Consider the following 22,295-nt stretch of genomic DNA (forward strand, 5'->3'; position numbering starts at 1 on the left):
TATTAGTTTTATCATGAAAAATGAAATACAGTACGTAATTGGCGAGCATTTCTCTATGAAAAATTCAGCAAAAATGTCATTTTCCCCAGAATTATGTGGTTGTACATTCCACAGAAAAATCCACATATGTGAGGCTGCAAATCCAGAACCATGAATAGGCAAGAGTCGACTGCACTGTACTTACAAGCTCCTAATAATGACCAAAATCTTTGAAGGGGAGAAGAGATGACGAATATCAGCCACGTCCATTTTAGTTAATCAACAAGAAGTCTGGACCTAAATATTCTATGATCAAGGTAAATGCAAGTTAACACACAACTGAAAAACTGTCTTTCACCTGGAATTGATCAGTCTGGAAATGCAAACCCTTTTGCTTATACTTTACTGTATACTGAACAAGATCTTTTTCATCTTATTCTCTGAGGGAAGAAGGCTTCTTTACAACAAGGGACTCCTAAGAACTTGTATCAATGCATAACCTGCATTTTAGATAAAATGTTCTCAAAGTCAAATTTCATACTGGGCACAGAAATGTACCTTGGACAATTTGACAAACATGGGGACTTTGTGTACAGCCTAAGGAGTTTCAATAACATGGCAATTTCTCCAGTGGACTTAAAAACAACAGAGTTTCCCTTCTCTACATCCGGTCACCTGAATGTAATCCCTAAATATGAATATATAGGGATACACCTTTCAATACCTGACCTACAACATACGCTTAGTACAAAGTGGATTTTGGAAGGACAACTTCAAGACAACCTCCATTGTGAATCTGACAGAACTTCAAATTCTGGTTTTCCAAAAGTTGCAATATGGCTGGCTTGACTTTGGGCACGCCATTTTCACTGTGCAGGCCCCTACCAGTGACAATTCTGACGCGATGGTGTCGACCTCTGTTCTGGGCAAGGAAAGCTTCGACAACCTGCGTAGCCTCTCTCACTGTCATACAGTGAAGATCTACAGTGGGAATGCCTTGCTCTAGCCTGAATACTTGCCTCACAGGAATATCCGCGTGAGTGAGCTGAAGATGGGGGCTACCTCTCGGGGTGATGGGACACTGGGGGGGTGCCGAGGGTTGGTATTCATCAGGAGGCAGAAAACTAGATGTGTGTGTTGGAAGAATTGGTTCTTGACCTCTTGAATGGGGAAGAGATAGGAAGAGAGAGAGAAACAATTAGTAAGAGAACATCAAAATAATTTTTAAGTAGTTTAACCACACAATACCACCAATATACTTCTGTCACGACATTTTGTTAAGTTACTTTACACTTGACTATATTTTGTGAATCATTCTGATGACGGAGAAATACTGAAATTATCAACTCAAACACCTTTCAATCTTTACCTTCACCACCACCTTTTAACCTTCAAATTTAACATCAACATTAGCAGTTGGCTGTCAATAAAAAAAAATACTGATATCTTCAATATTTGATAATCATAACATTACTTTTTTGTTTTTTTTTTTTTTTTTTTTATTTCTTTGGTGTAACTGGTTTTAAAGTGTCTAGTACACTGTGCCATAGCCAAAAATTAGTATCATATCTGTTACAAGTTTACGTAAGTGTCCTGCAATGATCAAGTTGTGCAGACATATCCTACAACTGACACAAACAACCATTCTTAGTCTTTGCTGTTAGAAAAGACTCTAAATGAGAATTTCCAATGTTAAAAAATGACTCTAAATGAGAATTTCCAAGCAAGGTCAATCCACTACGAAAAGTACAAGACCAGGGCATAAAAAATACTGTACCACCAGAACCTTGACTTAAAAAAAGGTGAAAATAATAAATAACCTCCCTTCGGCGAAACAGGGGCAACATGTGTAGTCCTTGAAGAACAAAACCAGCAGAGAACAAGAAAAAACACAGACACCAAGGCCACAGCTTGTCAAATAAAGAATAAAAATTAGAAACATAATCTCTTGCCATATAAAATATTTTTAGGGGTACAGTAAACCTGATCAAGAGTTTTTTATAAGGGAAAGGCATTTCATTTACCGTTTAGGTTTTGGTGGGATGAACTGTTTAATGATCATAGTGTAAACAGGTGGGACAAACACTGTAAACCCATACACAACAAAAACAAGTGACTGGAGAGAGCAAGCTCTTCGTAGACTTGACAACAGGTCAAGGTCAAACTCAATACGAAAACTCATTGTTTCTTAGTCTGGCCTGAATGAAGTGTTGTATCTTTTCATTGCTCTAGGTCTTAATTTTTTTCTCTTTCGTTTTCTAGTGGTTGTTTTACATCAAAATAATGGCAAACCGTTCAATGAAAAAAAAAAAATGGCTTTGATACAGAAAATCAGATGAAATAAGTTGGCTATTCTCCAGGTAAGAGTAGCAAAATCTCACTAAATTAATATTCCAGTTTATGAGCATCTTGGCTGGATTTCAATTGTGTATAAGAATCAACAAATAGGTAGATGTTTTGTGATCATTTCCTCTAATTTACAATGTGGAAGTACAACCACCTTACACCTAACTGTAAAATCTTGGCCCTCATTACCATACTCTGGTTAAAAAACAGTATTTACTCTCATTACCGAACCATCTCTGGTTAACAAAATGATATTGTTAGTATTACAAGTATAAAGTTTTGTACATACTTACCTGGCAGATATATACTTAGCTTACGACTCTGACGTCACGACAGAAAATTTAAAACTCGCGGCACATGCTACAGGTAGGTCAGGTGATCTACCTTACCCACCGCTGGGTGGCGGTGTAAGAACCAATCCCCCTTTCCGGTCAGATTTTCTCTTCCACCTGTCTCCTGAGGGGAGGCTGGGCGGGCCATCAATCGTATATATCTGCTAGGTAAGTATGTACAAAACTTTATTGTATACTAACAATATCATTTTTGTACATGAACTTCCCTGCCAGATATATACTTAGCTGATTGACACCCTTGGTGGAGGGAAAGAGACATTTAAGTACGTAGAAAGTGGGGACAAAATATGTTAAAGGAAAAAAAAATATACCCTTGGTTCTTACCTGATTAGGCAGAAGACTTCATAGTTACTGTCTATAAGTCTGCGTTGCCTGAAGAGTTACAGCGAGGGCGTGACCTACAGCTGAAAAACTCTTTGGGTCTACCAATGGGAACTGACTCCGCTTACTTGTAGAATCCAGTTAGGGTCTTGTCAATGGGGATCAACCCACTTACATGACAGAGCCTGTCCACTACCCATGCAAGGAGCTTCCAGCACAACCTAATCACCTAACCCAAACACAAATGTTAGAACTACAAAAGAAGGAGATGCCTCCTGCATCCTCCTTCTCACAACCAAAAAACACAATACAAATACAACAAGGGAAAAAATATTTAAAAAGGATATCTTCAGCTCCCTGCCCCACCCCAGCACTGAATCCGCCGATACGTACAGGCCTAACCCAAAGCACTTTTTCATACGTAATTCTTACGTTTTTAGGTAGTGGTTGGAGAAGACTGACTCACACCTCCAAAAAGTCGTTTTCATGAGGTTTTGTAGAGACATATTCTTCTTGAAAGCCAAAGACGTCGAGATGGCTCTTACCTCATGCGCCTTGACTTTCAGAAGTCTAAACTGATCCTGATCACAGGATGCGTGGGCTTCTGTTATAAGATTCCTAATAAAGAATGACATGGCATTCTTTGATAAGGGTCTACTGGGATCTCTTACCGAACACCAGAGGTAGACTGAATTAGCCCCAAGTCCTCTCTTCTTCCTTTGGAGATAAAACTTTAGGCTCCTTACATGGCACAGAGTCCTTTCCTTCACTCTTCCAACTAGGGAGGATAGGCTTTTAATCTCGAAGCTCCTGGGCCAAGGGGAAGAGGGGTTTTCGTTCTTGGCCAGGAATGACGGGAGAAACGAACAAACCGCAGATTCCCCTTGGAACCCTACATCTCCTTCCAGAGCTTGTAGTTCGCTAACTCTCTTAGCCGAAGCTAAAGCGCAGAGAAACAAAGTCTTCATGGAAAGGTCTCTGAAAGAGGCTGATTGGGGAGGTTCAAATCTTGATGATTTCAGGAACAATAACACTATGTCCGGATTCCAACTTGGGGTGAGACAAGAGGATCTTTTAGAAGTCTCAAAAGACCTGATTAAATCATGCAGATCCTTATCTTCAGAGATGTTTAATCCTCTGTGTCTGAACACGGAAGATAGCATGCTTCTGTAGCCCTTTATAGTCGAGACTAACAGACCACATTTTTCCCTCAGGAAAAGAAGAAAGTCTGCTATTTGGGTCACAGAGGTACTGGAGGAGGAAACGTTCTGATTCCTGCACCAGCGTCAAAAAACCTCCCACTTCGACTGGTAGACCCTGGTGGTGGAAGGTCTACGTGCATTGGCAATGGCCCTTGCAGACCTTGCCGAAAAACCCTTAGCTCTGACCAGACTCTTGATAGTCTGAATCCAGTCAGGCTGAGAGCGGGGAGGTTTTTGTGAAACCTGTCGAAGTGGGGCTGTTTGAGAAGATCGACTCTCAGTGGCAGGGATCTTGGAATGTCCACTAACATTCCAGCACCTTTGTGAACCAGTTCTGGGCGGGCCAGAACGGAGCTATCAAGGTCATCCTTGCTCCCTCTGATGCTGAGAATTTCCTGAGGGTTTCCCCCAGAATCTTGAAAGGAGGAAACGCATAGAGGTCCAAGTTGCTCCAGTCCATCAGGAATGCGTCTACCGGGACTGCTCTCAGGGTCTGAGATCGGAGAGCAGTACAGGTCTATCCTCGCGTTCCTGGATGTCGCGAATAGGTCCAGATGAGGTCTGTCCCACGTCTTCCACAGCTCCTGCCATACGTCCGAGTGAAGAGTCCACTCTGAAGGAAGGACTTGGTTCCTTCTGCTTAGCAGATCTGCTCTGAAATTTCTTTCTCCCTGTACGAACCTGGTGAGGAGACTTATCTCCCTTTTCTCTGACCACACAAGGAGCATTCTTGCTGTTTCGTACAGGGAGAATGAATGAGTCCCCCCTGCTTCCGAATGTAAGCCAGGGCTGTGGTGTTGTCTGAGTTGATCTGAACAGAAGACTTCAGGACGAGGGGCTCGAACTCTTTGAGGGCCAACCAAATCGCCATCAGTTCTTTCTTGTTGATGTGCCAGGACACCTGTTCGCCCGCCCAGGTGCCTGACACTTCTCTCGAGCCTAGAGTTGCTCCCCAACCTTTGTCCGACGCGTCTGCAAATAACACTCGGTTGGGGTTCTTCAACCGTAAGGAAATGCCTTCCTTGAAGAGAAGAGGGTCTGCCCACCAACGGAGATCCTCCTTTATTTCTTTCGAGATTTTGAAGATGCAATCTAGACCCTGAGATCTCCTGTTCCAATTCCGATTCAGAAAAGAATTGGAGGGGTCTGAGGTGCAACCTCCCTAGAGAGGTGAATTGCTCCAGCGAGGAGAGTGTCCCCAATAGACTCATCCACTCCTTTGCTGTGCATACATCCTTCTCTAGAAAAGTTGCGACCTTCTCTGAGCAACGGGATATCCTTTCTGGTGATGGATAAGCCCGAAAAACTTGAGAAACCATCTGAATCCCCAGATAGATACGATCTTGGCTGGGATTAACTGTGATTTCTCGAGGTTTATCAACAAACCCAGAGAACTTGCTAAAGACAACGTTATGTGAAGGTCCTCCAGACATTTCTCCTTCGAATTGGCTCTGATCAGCCAATCGTCCAAGTAAAGGGACACCCTCACTCCCTCTAGATGTAACCATTGTGCTACGTTCTTCATAAGCCCTGTGAACACTTGGGGGGCTGTGGATAGACCGAAGCACAAAGCCCTGAATTGGAAGACTTTTCCTTTCCACATGAATCTTAGGAACTTGCGCGAAGAAGGATGGATTGGCACGTGAAAGTAAGTGTCCTGAAGGTCCAGTGACACCATTCAGTCCCCCTGGACGAAGAGCTGCCAATACTGAAGAAGTCGTCTCCATTGCAAACTTCCTCTTCTCACAAAGACATTCAGGGCGCTTACATCCTGAACCGGTCTCCATCCTCCTGAGGTCTTGGGGACAAGGAAAAGACGGTTGTAGAAACCCGCGGAAAGAGGGTCCTGCACCACCTCTATCGCTTCCTTCTCCAGCATAAGCTCTACTGCTAGAGCAAGGGCTTGATTCATGTGAGGGTCTTTGTACCTGGCTACATCTCTCTGGTGTAGTGGTCAAAGGTGGTCTCGAGATGAAGGGAATGAGGTAGCCTTTCTTGACTATTGCGAGGGACCAGTTCCGCCTTCTGTGCCCAGATGTCTGAAAATTTCAGCAGCCTGGCACCTACTGTCGTCTGGAGGACATGGTTGCTATTTTTTAGATCTAATAGATATAGAGAAGGTCCTTCCTCTTCTAGGAGGTCTTGATCCCCTGGAGGAAGAAGCACGGGAAGAAGGGCCTCCTCGAAAGGGCTCTTGCGTGTTCAAAGTTTCCTTCTTCGTCTTACTTTGGAAGGAAGCCTTAGGAAGTCTTGCTGAACGGGCTAACATATCCTACGTCGCTTTTGCTGAAAGAGCGCTAGAAATGTCATTAATAATCTTCTTGGGGAATAGCTGCAGGGAAAGATGAGTATATGACAGAGAAGCTCTCTGAGCATGTGACACAGCCTTCGTCAAGAATGAGCAGAATACTGCTCTTTTCTTTATCACTCCAGCTCCGAAAAGCGAAGCAATCTCTCCAGACCCATCTCTCACTGCCTTGTCCATGCAAGACAGAACTGAATGGAGATCTTCCGGTGAAAGAGAGTCTTGATCCTGTGTCTTCTTAGCTAAGACACCCAAAGTCCAGTCGAGGAAGTTAAATACTTCTAAGACCCGGAACATTCCCTTCAGAAGGTGGTCCAGCTCACTCATTCCCCACGTCGTCTTTGCAGAGTTAAGAGCCGATCGACGCGCGAAATCCACCAACGAAGAGAAGTACGAGTCTGCCGAGGATGGAAGAGTCAGACCCAAGGGTTCCCCTGACTCATACCAAAAGCCCATCGTTTCCCGTAAGCTTGGAAGGAGGAAAAGAAAAGACTGTCTTCCCCTTCTCCTCCTTAGAGACCAGCCAATTATCAAAGCTCTTGAGTGCCTTTTTCATCGAAACCGTAGGTTTCATCTTCACTACTGACGACGTCTTCGTAGTCTTCCCCGTTGAAAACAAGGAAGGAGGGGATGGAGGCGCAACTGCCGAAAGAGAATCCCCGAATTCTTGCAGAAGGAGGTCGGTTAGTCTTTTGTAAGAGGAAAAAGAAGAATCCTTCGGTAAATCTTCCTCAGAAGTGCCGTGTCCCTCTTCCGAAGAAAGACGTTTAGAAGAGGGGCTGCCTGGAGGAGAACTCTTCCTAGGAGAGCGCCTACTGGGGGAGCGCCTACTAGATGAGGCGCGCTCATCCAAATCTAAGTCCAAGTCTACTGAAGAGCACCTGGAAGGAGAAGAGCGCCTATCAGGCTCTTTGTGCCTGCTAGGCTCTTGGCGCCAGTCAGACTCTGTGCACCTGCCAGGCTCTTGGCGCCTGTCAGTCACTGTGCGCCTGCCCTGCTCTTGGCGTCTGCCACAGGGAGAAAAACCTTCCGAAGAAAAGCGCCTATCATACGTGAAGCGCTTGCAAGGCTCAGGGCGCCTGTCCAATCTGGAGCGGATACAAGGAGAGGACTGTCTTATCTGGCGCCTACTAGGCTCTTGGCGCCTACTAACTTCTCTGTGTCTGACAGAGGGCGAGCGAGTCTCAGGAGAAGAGGGAACTCCAGGCGAAAAACGCCTACCAGTCTCCGGGCGTCTGTCCAGAGGAGAGCGGCTTCCAGGCGAATTACGCCTACTCCGTTCCCGGAAAAAACGAGATTCCTGGCGCCTGCCCAGCTCTTGAAGCTTGTGAGACAAAGAGCAGATTTTGGGAGAAGAACGCCTGTCAAGCTCCTTGCGCCTGTCAAGATCTAGACGCCTACTGGGGGAAGAGAGGCGCCTGCTCGGAGAGCGATCTCTAAGGTTTTCTTGCAAGAAGGAGGCACTCCTTCCAGGCTCTTGAAGCCTTACTGCAGGAGGCGAGAAGACTGCAGAGGATCCCTTTGACTTCTTTACCGGAAGAGAGACGTCCTTCCCACGATGAGAACTCCCTGCTAGGGAGTTGGCCAGCGCTGAAATCTGCGCCTGCAGACCCGCCAAGATGCGTGCTGGCGATCTCTCGAACTCTCCGACTGGAGGAGAGGCTCGAGAGCGAGAAGGAGACGAGGATTCATGAGATCTTCTGGTTCTCTTGCGCTCTATCTCAGGCTCCTCCAAGAAGGCTTCGGGGCTGGAGGGCAGGGCGCAAGGATCCTTTCAGGCTCTCTTGAGAGGACGAGAGGACTCCGAGGTGCTCCGTCTACGCTTAGGAGAAGGCGACGAAGAAGAGGAGAAGCACTGGCGCAGCACCTCCTTCTTGGCTCGATCCAAAGCAGCCTGGGAACGAGCAACAGGAAGCGTTAGTGAGCCGGTCAGACGCACCCTCCACTGCACTAGGGGCACTGCACTGTTCACTTGCACTGTCACTCTTACCTTTAATTGAGCGTACTCTGCTCTCCTTGCTCCTAAACTGGTCTCTCGAAGAAGCCACCTCCGAACACGAATCTTCGTTCAAAACTGGGAGCAGGGGCTGAAACAGAAGAAGGAAACTACGTCTACGACAGGGTTCTCAATATCAAGCTCGCTAACTCTCGATCTACTCGAGCTCCTAGAAGAAGCCTTACGAGCCCTATCCTTCTCTAACTTCCTTAAATAGGAAGAAAGAGACTTCCATCCATCCTCATCCAACCTTTCACACTCTTTACAGGGGTTAATGAACGAACACTCATTCCCTCTACAACTCATACACACACTGTGAGGATCAACAGAAGCTTTAGGAAGCCTCACTTTACAATCACTCATCGAACATACTCTAAACATTGAAGATTTCTTAATCTCAGAATCAGCCATATTAGAAAAATCCAAAGAACAATAAAAAAAACGATCCAAAATAGCGTATGCCAAGCCAACGGACAAAGGGTACTTCACCAAAAGAATCAATCCAAAAATCGTCGGCAACAAGAATAAATCCACTATCGAGAGGACTTAACCACAGGTGTTGTTAAGCCGGATGACAGAGAAAATCTGACCGGAAAGGGGGATTGGTTCTTACACCCGCCACCCAACGGCGGGTAAGGTAGATCACCTGACCTACCTGTAGCGTGTGCCACGAGTTTTAAATTTTCTGTCGTGACGTCAGAGTCGTAAGCTAAGTATATATCTGGCAGGGAAGTTCATGTACAAAACAGTATTTACTATGAGAAAACTTGGATATGGCAAGACATCTGAATTGATCTAGGCAAAAAGCCAGGGAGTGGGTGGTATTCGCAAACAAAGACAGCAAAATGAGAATGGATGCTAAAATGTCTACGAACAAAAGAGATTATTAGACTAGTATCTCACCCAGTGATTTGTTCTTGAATGAGCATTCAAAACTGGAATGTGACTGTTAAAGAAGTTAAGTAAAAGGCAGAAAGTTGTGCAGCTGAGGCCAATGACGTGCTGCAAAAAACATGAGCGATGTAGGTGTTAACACCTAACAGGAGTACAGGACGCAATAAGGTATACATACATGGTGCTACTTATTTCTCTCTAACGCACTCTAAGACAAGTTTTTTTGTCTATGGTATCCTTATTACTTGCTATTCAGCATCTGCACAGATCATGACAACTGTGTTATGCTTATATCTCTTAATAATACAGAAATTCTAACTAAATAAATAGCAAAAGCCTTTTTTTATTTTGTGATCAGTTTCCAAAGCCTCTGTTAAGCCTAGTACACTGTGTCCTTCAGTATTTTCTTTTACCTTATGGTAATAATTCCAGCACTTTGCTCAAAAACTGAATACACCATATTGTATGATAATTAAAAATTCTATCTACTGCAAGAGCATGGTGTGAGCAAAGCCTGGAAAACTAGAATATCAGGCTAACCCTCACAGACCCTACTATGAAATCATTTTAGCAATTCACCAGTTGCACAAATGGTCTCAGATCTATGGGAAACAACAGCAGATATATATATATACCAATGCAGAAACTACTTCTCCCACGATCCTTCCAGTTTCAGAAACACCAACAGCTTACCTCCAGTCAAGAATTCTTGAGGCTTGTGTGATACTGGCAAGAATGCTATTACAGTACTACATACATACAAATAATTCCCACTATCCTCATTATCTGAAGCCACTCAAGTTGTTGGTGCCAAGTCTTCTTGCTATGGAGAAAGTGTAGTGAAACTACCTTTCCTGTTTGAGGTACTTTTGACTATTTCATATTCTGAGATACACAATACAGTAAGTCCTCGGGTTACGCTGGTCTCGACTTACGATGTTTCGTGGTTACGAACGCGCCCCCATAAAAAATATAAAAAATATCTTTTGCGTCGTTCCGTCTTACGCGGTTTAGCGTCGTAAGCAACGTAAACAAACGCGAACTAGTTCCGGGCGCACGGCGGAAGAATACGCTTTGTGGGGGAGAGGACGGCGTCGCTTCGCTACGCTCATTCCTCGCCCATACGCCATTTTGGTTGTTTACACTGCCTCTCTCTCCCTCGTGTTGTATCGTTTTTGTAACTTTTTGCTCTTTGTTATGGCTCCCAAGCGCAAGGCGGACTCTTCTGATGGTAGTGCATCGAAGAAAAGAAAGGCCATCACCATGGAAATTAAAGTGGACATTATAAAGCGATCTGAGAAGGGAGAAACGCCAACAAACATTGGCCGCTCGCTTGGCCTTAGCCGTTCGACCGTTGCTACCATTATCAAAGATAAAGAGCGCATCGTTGAACATGTGAAAGGATCTGCTCCTATGAAAGCGACAGTGATAACTAAGCAGCGTAGTGGTCTAATAATTGAATGGAAAGGTTATTGGTGCTTGGTTGGAAGACCAAAATCAACGGCGTATCCCAGTCAGCCTTATGGTGATTCAGGAGAAGGCGAAAAATTGTTGAAGCGTTGAAAAAAGAAAAGGGGGAGGGAAGTGAAAGTGAAGAGTTTGTGGCTAGTAGGGGTTGGTTTATGCGATTTAAGGCTCCAGTGTGCAAGCCAATCAAACTAATAAAGGTAAGGAATTGTTCTCTCATTGTTATTGATAGGTATTTACATTAAATCATGTGGTATTTTTCAATGTTCCGACTTACGCTGAAAATCGTGTTACGACGCATCGTAAGAACGGATCAACGTCGTAACTCGAGGACCCCCTGTACAGCATGGCTGCCATACATAGTCATCCCAGATTATACACTACAAATTTTGTTACTATTTTTTACGAGATAAACTACAATCAGTGGAGCAGAGTTGATGTACTAGATTGATTCTGTTCATCTGATCTTGTGACACTTCAGTAAATGTAGTCTCATAAGTAAATAGGTGCACCATCCAAACAGCCAAGCCATTTGTGCAAGTCTTGAAAACCTACAATTATTGGTTTCCTAATGGCATGCAGGGCTCTTATCCAGGAGAAAAAAAAAGGAGTACATCCCACTGATCTTCCAAAATGGTAATTGCTTCCATTGTCTCCTAAATATCAAGATTTCCTTCTCATCATGCTTTGCTACTAGCAATCCAAAAATAAAAGGGCTTGTGCAAATTGATGGTAACATGCCACGTCAAAAACGAATTCAAGCTGAATTTGTGATAACTTCTTAAAGAGTCCTATATGATTATTCCCTGAAAAGTCCAAACTTTATTTCTTAACTTCAACTTGGCCACAACTAGCCAAGGAGTTATGAAAATATGAAGTTTTTATGTTAAAACAAAGTTTAATGTATACTTACCTGGCAGGTATATATATAGCTATATTCTCTGTTCCACCTGGCAGAAATTTTCAAAACTCGCGGCAAACGCTAGTAACCTATTAGTAGTTCAGGCAACCACCACCCGTTACCGTGGCGCTAGCGCTAGGAACCGTCCCAATGGGCCAGATTTTCTCTGAACCCTGTCTCCTGAGGGGAGGCGGGTGGGAATTAAATTATATATACCTGCCAGGTAAGTATACATTAAACTTTGTTTTAACATAAAAAACTTTTCATTTTAATGTATGACACTTACCTGGCAGGTATATATATAGCTGATTGACACATTTGGAGGTGGGTCAAAGACAGCAACATTATTAGAGTATAAAAAATATTATTAAATATTATTAAAACTCTAGGTTCCTTACCTGCTAAGGTAGCTGACTTCATAGGTCCTGCCTCTAAGCCTGCTTAAACCTTAGTAGCTCTCAACAAGGAAGTGTCCTGTATGTTGAAGAAGCTAAGACTGGAACTGACAACTGGACGTGACCAATGTGTTGACAGAACCGTACAGCCCTCTTATGCCACGGCATTCAAGCTAGTAATAGATCATTTACCTGAACTACACACACACCATCACCAGATAATACTAACAAGACTGATAAAAGTACCGAACACTTTTCTCAGACGACCAAAAAACACAAACACCATCACCTAATAAAATCAACTAGCTTAAAAGCAGGTTATGGGGTAGTAACTCCTTTGCCCAATACTGTACCAGAGGACACGTATGGACCTAGCGTCTGACAATATCAAAGGTTGTCTGAACATCTCTAAGATAATGAGACGCAAATATTGAATTAGTTCTCCAATATGTGGATTCAATAATTTCCTTGAGGGCTAAATTCTTTTTTAAAAGCCAATGAAGTCGCAACTGCCCTGACTTCATGAGCCTTCACTTTCAAAATACCAAAGCTCTGCTCTTGACACAACATATGAGCTTCTCTAATTAACTCTCTCATGAAGAAGGCTAGAGCGTTCTTCGTCATGGGTCTACTGGGGTCTTTAACTGAACACCACAGAGCATCAGAATTCCCTCTGATATCTCTTGTTCTTTCCATATAAAACCGCAATGCTCTCACTGGGCAGAGAACTCTTTCTTGCTCGTGACCCACTAACTCAGGACAGACCCAAAACTTCAAAGGATCTTGGCCAAGGATTAGCTGGATTCTCATTCTTGGCCAAGAAACCTTCTTGGAATGAACACACTGCGTTGCCATGTCTCCATCCCACCTTCTTCGATATGGCCTGAAGCTCACTAGCTCTTTTAGCGGTTGCCAAAGCTACTAAAAAGATAGTTTTCTTAGCAACATCTCTCAGAGAGGATTTCTCTAAAGGCTCGAATTTGCTAGAAGTTAAATACTTCAAGACCACATCGAGGTTCCAAGCAGGTGGCCTGCATTGTGGTTGTTTCTTCATACCAAATGACCTAATCAGATCTCTAAGGTCTAAGTTATTCGAGATGTCTAGATCTCTGTGTCTAAACACTGAGGTTAGCATACTCTTATAACCTTTGATTGTCGAAACTGACAAGCCCAATTCCTTCCTCAAGTATAGAAGGAAATCTGCGATTTGGGTCACAGAGGTACTGGATGAAGACACTTTCCTGTTCTTACACCACTTCCGGAAATTCTCCCACTTCAACTGATATACTGTGATTGTTGAGGTTCTTCTGGCTCTAGCCACTGCCCTGGCCACCTCTCTAGAATACCCCTCGCTCTGACAAGACTTTCGATAGTCTGAACGCAGTCAGACCCAGAGCGAGGGTATTCTTGTGAAACCTGCGAAGTGGGGTTGTCTGAGTAAATCTACTCTTAGCGGAAGAGTCCTTGGCGTATCTATTGTCCATTCCAGTACCTCTGTGAAACCAACTTTGGGCCGGCCAAAACGGGGCTATTAAGGTCATCCTCGTCCCTTGGCTCTCCCTGAACTTCTTCATCACTTTCCCAGTACCTTGAACGGAGGAAAAGCGTACACATCTAAGTGTCCAATCCATCAGGAATGCGTCGACCGCCACTGCTTCCTGGTCTGGAACCGGAGAGCAATAGGTTGGTAGCCTTTTTGTTCTGGCTGTCGCAAACAGATCTACTACCGGACGGCCCCACAACTTCCACAGGCTCTGGCAAACCTCCATGTGCAACGTCCACTCCGTCGAGAGAAGTTGTTCTCTTCTGCTCAACAGGTCTGCACTCACATTTTTCTCTCCTTGTATAAACCTGTGAGAGCACGACCTTTCCTCTTCCGCCCAAAGCAGAACTTCCTTTGCCAGATTGTAAAGGGGAAAAGAATGAGTCCCTCCTTGTTTGCGGATGTATTGCCAGAGCCGTGGTGTTGTCCGAGTTGATCTGCACTGTCTTGTCTCGAATCAACTCTCTGAAGTGCTTCAAGGCCAAGAAAATTGCCATCAGTTCCTTCCTGTTTATGTGCCAACTTGTTTCTTTCTTGCTCCAAAGTCCCGACACCTCTTGAGGGCCTAATGTCGCTCCCCAACCCGCCCGCGTCCGACGCGTCGGAAAACAAGACGAGGTCCTGGGCTCTTCTTGGGGGGGCTGAAGCGACATCCCTCTTGCTAACCTGCCTGGAGTTAGCCACCACTTTAATTCCTCCTTTACTTCGGCAGGAATTAGAAACTGGAAGGAATCCGGTTGCAATTTTCTTGGCCATGAATCCTTCAGGAAAAACTGTAGAGGTCTCATGTGCAGTCTTCCTAAAGAAATGAACCTCTCTAGCGAAGAGAGTGTGCCCAGTAGACTCATCCACTCTCTTGCTGAGCATCGGTCCTTCTTTAGAAAGTCCTGCACCTTCCGAATGCATTGGGCTTGCCTTTCGGGGGACGGAAAAGCCCGAAAAGTCACTGACGATATCTGAATCCCCAAATAAAATGATATTGTTATGATACAATAAAGTTTGTTCATACTTACCTGGCAGATATATATATAGCTGTATTTTCTGAAGTCCGACAGAATTTTAAAAACTTCCGACACACGCAGTGGTCGGCCAGGTGGTTAGTACCCATTCCCGCCGCTGGGAGGCGGGTATCAGGAACCATTCCCATTTTCTATTCATAATTTTTATTTCCACTGTCCCCTGAGGGGAGGTGGGTGGGTACTTGATTATATATATCTGCCAGGTAAGTATGAACAAACTTTATTGTATCATAACAATATCATTTTGTTCATGAAACTTACCTGTCAGATTATATTATAGCTGAATCCCACCTTTGGAGGTGGGAAGGGAGACAGAATAGAAGGATTTTGGGAAACAAATGCATGCAGATGATTTACATCTTGGTTCCACCTGTTAGCATAGCTGGCTTCGTGGTTACTGCCATGTAAAGTTCTGCTTGTGCTACTAGAGTTGCCAGCGTGGGAGAGGACCTATATAGCTGGTTGCATCCAGGATGATCTGTCAACAGCGCGAGACCCCACGACGTGACTAGACCATATTAACCATACCATGAGGGCTAAGAAGTAAAATAAATACATATATATATAAATATAATATCACCACCTGACCAACCCTATGACCAAAGTTAAAAGGTTAGGTGGTTAACTAAGGCCTTAACGAGTTTAAGAAGTCGCCGTTGTCGGCGACTCAACAACTAAATTAAGAGCTCTTCCTAACCATTTTCTACAGGATAGGATGAGTGGTACTTCTTGCCCCCAAGATTGTGTCTGCAGACACGTATGGCCCTAGCGAGCAGCAGATCTCATATGCCATCTTCACATCTCGCAGGGAGTGTGAAGTGAACACAGAGTTGCTTCGCTAAAACATGGTACTCAGGATGTTGCTGAGTGCCATGCTCTGTTGAAATGCTTCCGAGGCCGCGCCCTCACCTCGTGAGCATTCAGATAAAAGATTTCAAATCTTTGTGCAAACACAATGAAGGAGCATTTTTGAAAGAACTCCTTAACACTAAAGCCAGGCTGTTCTTCGATATGGGCAAGTCTGGTCTTTTTCGGAACACTGCAGATTGCCCGATTGACTTCGACTTTCTTGAGTTTTATGTAGATAAAACTTGAGAGACCCGACAGGGCACAGGACTCTCTCTGGCTCCTGCCCACTAACTTGTGCCATCCTTGCTTCCAAGCTCCTGGCCCAAGGACAAACGGGTTACCATTCTTAGGCCACAACGGAAGGGTTAGAGAGCACACCGCCTTGTGTTCTCTAAAGCCAAAACTTGTGACGATGGCTTAAAATCTCACTAACCCTCTTTGTCGTATCTAGGGTGGTTAGAAGAAGGCCTTCCTGATCACATGCAAGAAGTTAACAGGTAGGAGAGGTTCGAATGCTTTGACATCAAGAACTTCAGACTACGTCTAAGTTCCATATTGAAAGCTTCGATCTGGACATGCACAGTCAGTCCGTCTGTACTAAAGTCAGGTGACCGACCAGTTGACCAGTCAGACGAATCAAGGACAGCAAGGCTGTACCCTGAAGACCATAAGGCACTATTCTTCGCTGAAGGATGATGTGTCTGGACTGCCTGGGCGATTCAATCTAAGCAAACCTTGGGGGTGTATCAACGCAACCCAACGTCGTCAGCGAATCAACTCCTGACTCGAGCTTCTGGTGCCAGGAGAAAGGAGCGAGGAGCAAAAAGGCGATTCAGTCCCGAAGGAAGAATGCCTGACAGTCCAACCTGGTCTCATGTTACACGATCATCGGGGGTGTATAAACGCAACCGACTTCGTCAACAAGAAACTCAGGGCTACTATATGTCGCCTGATCTCGCACGAGTGTCTGACTCCGAGAAAACAGGTGAGACAAAAAGTAGATGGTGAGCGAGGTTCGAGATTCCACAGAACTCAAAGATCGTGAAGGGCTTTGTTGTTTGACAGACGCAAATCTCTGAGCCCAAAGGCCGTCAACAACATATTTGCGTATTCTTTAATAGTTGTGACTGCCAGCTTATCCCATTCTTCAGACGGAAATGGAAGACGGTAATCTTATTCCTGTCAACATCTCGATAGCCTGAACGTAGTCAAGACTCAGAGCGGAGAGGTTATAGGTACCTTTCGAGTTAGAGTAGACCGACTCTCTCGGAAAAGGTCCTTGGAAAGTGAACTAGGAAGTATGTGACCTCTGTGAATCCAGGATCCTGAAGGCCAACATGGGGCGATCAGCGTCATTGTCGCTCCCTGTGACGTCATAATCCTCTTATTACATTTCCTAAGCGATTGAAAAAAGGGGAAAAGAGACTAAATATCCATCCCCGTTCAATATCATAGGATGGCGTTTAATGGTACCGATCCCGGATCGAGAATAAGGGAGCAGAGAAGAAGAAGCCTCTTCGTCCTCAACATATCGAAGAGAAGAATGAAAGGGCGTCCCTAAAGTCTCCACAACTCTCAACTTACTTCTAAAGAAAGATTCCACTCGGAAGTCAATAGTTGCTGCCGTCGATCGAGACGATTCGTACGGACTTTTGCAATCCGGTAACGAACCTCTAGAGGATCGTTACATTCTACGCCTGTTGTTATAATAGGCTTTCTCGTAAACTCGAACAGGGACCAAGAGAAGATACTTCTTAAGATATGAGAGAGCTGTGGAATATCAGAGTTGATCTGGACCACACTGGTTTCCCAAAAACTCCGTTACGAGGATCTGGAGGGCTCTACCGAATCGCTTTTACTTCTTTCAGATTAAGATCCAGGACATCTGAAACCCTATCCAGATGTCCGGCACCTTCTTTCTATCACCTCAGGTGATAAACGCACTGAGAGATGTTCAGAATCATTCCTAGATCTTGAATAATATTTCAGTTTCCCGGTAGGAAAAAACTGTGGTCTGAATTGCAGTCTATTCGGGGAAACAAACTTCTTCAGGAAGGAAATGGTCCCCAGCAAGCTCATCCATTCCCTCCCCGAGTATGCTTACTTCCCTAATAAGGCTGCGCTTTGCCTAAGCAGGAGAGCATATAAAAGTGCAATGTTGCGGTAGACTCGTAGTTCTATACCGTGCGGTAACGAGCACCGAAAGGATTAAGAGATAACTCTGTTGAACATAGTAAGGCAAAACGAATGCAACGTTTATTCATTCACGTAAGAAATCCCTCAATCTTAGGCTAAAGTCCGTGATTGTAGGGCAGAGTTACAGTTAGTCAGTCAATCCCGCAGGAGAGACGTAACCGCCAGCACAGAGATACGGTTAGTCAGTCAATCCCGCAGGAGAGAGAGACGTAACCTACGGCGCATGACAGCGCCCGATCTGTTACTGGCTCGGTTGGACTGGAAGACAGACACAGCGTGACAGCAGCAGCCAGCAGCTTATACGAACGTCGTCTCTTAACTTTATGTCTGGGTTGCCAGCTACCCTATTCTACGAAGAAATAGGTCCGTTATTTTTTGGCCGCCGAAAGACTTTCTAAGCTGGTATATTTAAGCGAAACAGAAAACGCTAAATATATAGATGCGTTTGTGTCGTCAGAACACTACCATACAACGGTAAAAGATAAATCGGAAACTCCTGGAAGGCTGCAGGGAGTAACGATTAAATGTCCTTAAAATAGACAATAGACCTCTCGGTTGCCATCCGAAGAGGTAACTACAGCAAGCGTATATGACTTGAACCAACCAGAAGTAAAATAACGCAAGGCAAAATATGAAATTATATCACAATAAAGTTTGTTCATACTTACCTGGCAGACATATATATAGCTGAATTCGGAAATACAGCTACATACATATCTGACAGGCAAGTTTCATGAACAAAACTTAAGAGAATCGAAGCAGTCAGCTCAAGCTTCTTATGTTACTGGGACATAAGCGTTCATTGACGTAGTCTACAAGTCTATTTCTTGTACGAGTCTGCGAATGACGAATGAGAGCTCTCCGAATCTTGTCAATAAGAGCTTATTCGCTTACGCAATATCAAGTTAATGAGATGTTTGTCAATGAGAAACTAACCCATTTACGGGACAAAGAGATATTTTGTCAATGAGGGGATACCCACTTACTTGACAAAACGAAAATATATTGTCAATGGGGGAAAGTCACTGAATTGACAAAACGTAATCCAGGGAGTCAAGCATTTAATTTTTCGATTCCCGTCTCAAACGAGGAAGGGGCAAGAATCCTGTTAAGAGACTGGGCTTACGGCAGGTAGAACGACGATGTTCAATTCGGCAGCGTAGTCCCGACTAGAAACTAACAAAATCTATCATCTGAAAAACCCTTTCAGATGGGCTAAAAAGCTTGCAAAATTATCCTGGGAAGAGGAAGAAACTCTCCAACCAGCTTCCTCTCCCGTATCACAACTAATGCCTGCTAAAGCTTAAAATTTATTGGCAGTATGGCAAAGGAAGTCCTGTCTTGCGCTTTCCTGAAGAGCGTCCTTTTGATGAGTGCCTTTGCAAGAATCCCACTGAACGTTGCCGAGAGTCCTGCCATGCAGGACATCGAGCCTTACATAACCCGTAACTGCCTTATCGCAAAGTCTTGACTGCGGTAGTGGCAACTTAAATTTATTGGCCGAATGGCAAAGGTTGCGGTAGAGCAAACGAGATCTTCCCTTGAGCTTTCCTTAACTCCATCCACCTATGCGAAAAGCAATATTAATTGACAGAGACCTCTTGAATTCACGAAACCCGATGTCTTGCTGGGTTTTTTTTCGAGAGAAGGTTTGTCTTTTGTTCACTTTAAACTTCCTCCGAAGCACTGCCTACTTCACATTCTTTGCAGGTGAGGTAGAAGGTATCACCGGAGGTAGAGGTAAACATTCTTTAGGCCCATATCTGAAACAAGAGCTTGAAGAGTTCAACAGAAACGTTCAGCCAGGCGACACACCTGGCGTGCGCTGGTGCACGCTCGGCGTCCACTGGCGCGCGCTCGGCGTCCACTGGAACGCGCTCGGCGTCCACTGGAGCGCGCTCGGCGTCCACTGTAGCGCGCTCGGCGTCCACTGGCGCGCGACTTGGCGTGCACCCGCGCGCGCCTGGAGTCCATCCGAGCGTCCCGGGCGTCCGCTCTCAAAAGCTTCCTGCTACTATGACTTCTTTACGTATTTCTCGGTGGAAAGACGGACACGAGTTCAGGCGACGTTCGCCTTCTTACTTCTCACTGAAACGCATAACGAGAGAGAGAGAGAGGCGTGAAGCGTCCTCTTCTATAAAGCTTCTATTTAGAGGGCGCGAGTCCTTCCGAAAGCTCCAACCCCTGCATGGGAGGACGCTTCGGAGGACGAGAAGCAATCTTTCAGGATTCGTGCACGCGCACGCACTTTTGGCAGTCTGGGGATTTTCATCAGAAACTGCCGAAGGCACGCCAGATCGGTGGGGGTTCCTTGTAACCCTCCTTATGCTTTTCCGAACATGCTCCCCTCCCCGGGGTCCTGGGAGTCAAGCAGAGGTCCCGGCTAGAGGCGAAACGAGGCCGATCTGACGCACCCTCCACTACACAAGGGGTATCACTGCACTTCTGCACTTCACTTTTACTCTCTAAAGCAAGCACTTTCGATTCTAAGATACGAATCGAAAGAGTATCAGAGAAAGGGTAATTCCTCTACAGACACTGCTTAGGGCCCGAAGGCAACACTGCAGGGTTAGGAGTAACAATTACAGAAGTAGCACTTCACAGCAATGAAGGAAAGCGAGCACCTCTCGTAGACATATTCATAGCCCGTAGGCCAACTACAGGGGTTAGGCCAAAAAATAAAGTCTACAGGAAGTTAGCAGGTTCACTACCCTGACTTTTGTTACTGATTAATTGCGTACATACGAATCATACGTCTTCCCTTACGGGAATTAGGACATGTTTACTGATTAATTGCGTACATACGAATCATACGTCTTCCTTACGGAATAGACAAAGTCTCACACTCCTTACATGACAAATCTCAACAAAGAAGCAAGACCCATACCCCATCGTACATACCAAGTGCGGATCTACCGAAGCTTTCGGTAGCCACACCCTATCTTTGCAGACAACCCCGTCTGAAACTAGCCTAACTAGATTCAGATATTTTATGCAAAAATGAATCAAATTCAAATCAATTTAAGATAGCGTATGCCTAGCCACAAATCCCACAAATCCAAGTAAATAAATCAAAAGACAATTAGGATACTTAGCGGCAATGAAGTTTCCAAAATCCTAAGACGGAGGTACTGAAAAACAGGTGTTTTCAGCACCAGCGACAGAAAAATTATGAATAGAAAATGGGAATGGTTCCTGATACCGCCTCCCAGAGGCGGGAATGGGTACTAACCACTCCGGCCAGACCACTCGTGTGTCGGAAGTTTTTAAAATTCTGTCGGACTTCAGAAAATACAGCTATATATATATCTGACAGGTAAGTTTCATGAACAAACTATCTGTTGTTGGGGATCCAATTGAGACTTTCCCATGTTTACTACCAGACCTAGGTCTTTTGCTAAGTTCAATGTTTGATTCAAGTCCTCCAGACATTGACTTCTTGATTGGGATCTTATCAACCAGTCGTCCAGATAAAAAGACACTCTGATCCCTCTTAAATGCAACCATCTCGCCCACATTGGTCATCATCCTCGTGAACACTTGGGGGCTGTGCAAAGGCCGAAGCACAGGGCCTTGAACTGAAAACCCTGTCCTGAATCACAAACCTTAAATACTTCCTGCTTCCTGGTATGAATCGGAATATGAAAGTATGCGTCTTGTAAGTCCAGGGTCACCATCCAGTCCCTGGACGTACCGCTGCCAGTACTGATCGTTCGTCTCCATAGTGAACTTGGTCTTTTCTACGAAAAGATTCAGTTGATTTACGTCCAGAACTGGCTCCAAACCTCCCGAGGACTTTGCAACCAGGAACAACCGGTTGTAAAATCCCGGAGATTCGTGATCCAGAACAGGCTCTATGGCTCCTTTCTCTAGCATGGAAGCTACTTGCTCCCACAGAGCCGCTTTCTTCACTAAATCGTTGTAATTGCCCCGAGGGCTCTCGGAGATGTTGCGAGAGGAGGTCTCTTCAAGAAAGGAATCTTGTACCCTTCCCGAGCTACGTTGACAGCCCAAGGGGGATCTGCCTCATGTTCTGCCAAACTTCCCAAAAACCTTGAAGTCTGGCTCCCACTGTCGTCTGGAGGACTGAAATCTCATTCTTTAGAGGTGGTCTTGGCTCCTCTTTTAGTGGGTACTCTCTTTCCCCTAAAGGCGGGTCGTCGAGCGAATGTTCTGCCTCGAAAGGGCTGTTGCGAAGGCCTAGTTTCCTTTGGAGTTTTCTTAACCAACTTGGATGGTAAGAACTTCTTAACTGAAGACGAGAGAAGATCTTGAGTGGCCTTCTGAGAAAGGGAGAGAGCTATATCCCTAATCACCTCTGAAGGAAACAGCTGTTTCGAAAGGGGAGAGAACAGCAACTCCGATTTCTGAGAGTTAGAAACTCCTTTTGAAGCGAAAGAACACAACAGCGATCTCTTCTTTAGTACTCCTGCTGTGAACAAAGAAGCCAGTTCTATTCGTTTCCGTTCGCTCAGGAGGCCTTGTCCATGGCCAATACAATAATTGCTCTTAGCTGTTTCTATATCCTG

General features: G+C 44.9%; 1 pseudogene; it reads right to left on the reverse strand.

Moving 5' to 3' along the window:
* Positions 1-547: 547 nt before the first annotated feature.
* Positions 548-8,913, reverse strand: LOC135205239 (uncharacterized; annotated as a pseudogene).
* Positions 8,914-22,295: the final 13,382 nt, after the last annotated feature.

Source organism: Macrobrachium nipponense, chromosome 49 (assembly GCF_015104395.2).
Source record: "Macrobrachium nipponense isolate FS-2020 chromosome 49, ASM1510439v2, whole genome shotgun sequence".
Classification (NCBI taxonomy): domain Eukaryota; kingdom Metazoa; phylum Arthropoda; class Malacostraca; order Decapoda; family Palaemonidae; genus Macrobrachium; species Macrobrachium nipponense.